General features: G+C 66.6%; 1 long non-coding RNA gene across 2 annotated transcripts in view; it reads right to left on the reverse strand.

Annotated features, from left to right (window-relative positions):
- LOC105297311 overlaps positions 1-423 on the reverse strand; it is a 3,921-nt gene extending 3,498 nt beyond the window's left edge. The window contains exon 1 of one of the 2 annotated variants that reach the window (XR_002782221.1): positions 374-423. This is a non-coding gene — a long non-coding RNA (uncharacterized LOC105297311). Of the gene's footprint in view, positions 1-369 lie in introns of both variants that reach the window. The other variant, XR_002782222.1, reaches the window with a different exon arrangement.
- Between the last annotated feature and the right edge of the window lie 50 nt (positions 424-473).

Consider the following 473-nt stretch of genomic DNA (forward strand, 5'->3'; position numbering starts at 1 on the left):
ATCCGAGGAAGAACTGGCGAACTGGCAGAGTTGTTTCCCACAGGACCAGCAGCTGTGAGCCTCTCCCGGTGGAACCCATCGGCCTCTTGCCCTCGTTCTCAGCCTCCCTCTTCTCCCGACCTCCCGGTCCCTCGGTCCCTCAGTTTCTCGCAGCTTCTTGTCGTGCCAGGATTTCTCGGACCACTCTGTCTCCCAGGTTATTCGAGGACGCCCAGGCTCCATCTCCGTCCGCTTCTCCCGGCCCCTCCTCCAACATATTTCCTCATCTCGGGATCTCCCGCCACCCCTCAGCTCGCTCCCAGGACACCCCGGACCCCGCCCCACTGCCACCGCCAAACAACCGCCCCGCGTAGGCGCCGCGTCCGTCACCTACAGAACCGCCGCGACGGCTTCAACTTCCGGTCTCCAGCGCCCCGCGCGCGCGCCCTGAGCCGGTCCTGCGCTTGCGCATGTCGTCCCCGCGGCTCGGCCCC

Source organism: Pteropus vampyrus, unplaced genomic scaffold (genome assembly GCF_000151845.1).
Source record: "Pteropus vampyrus isolate Shadow unplaced genomic scaffold, Pvam_2.0 Scaffold138, whole genome shotgun sequence".
In the NCBI taxonomy this organism is placed as follows: Eukaryota; Metazoa; Chordata; class Mammalia; order Chiroptera; family Pteropodidae; genus Pteropus; species Pteropus vampyrus.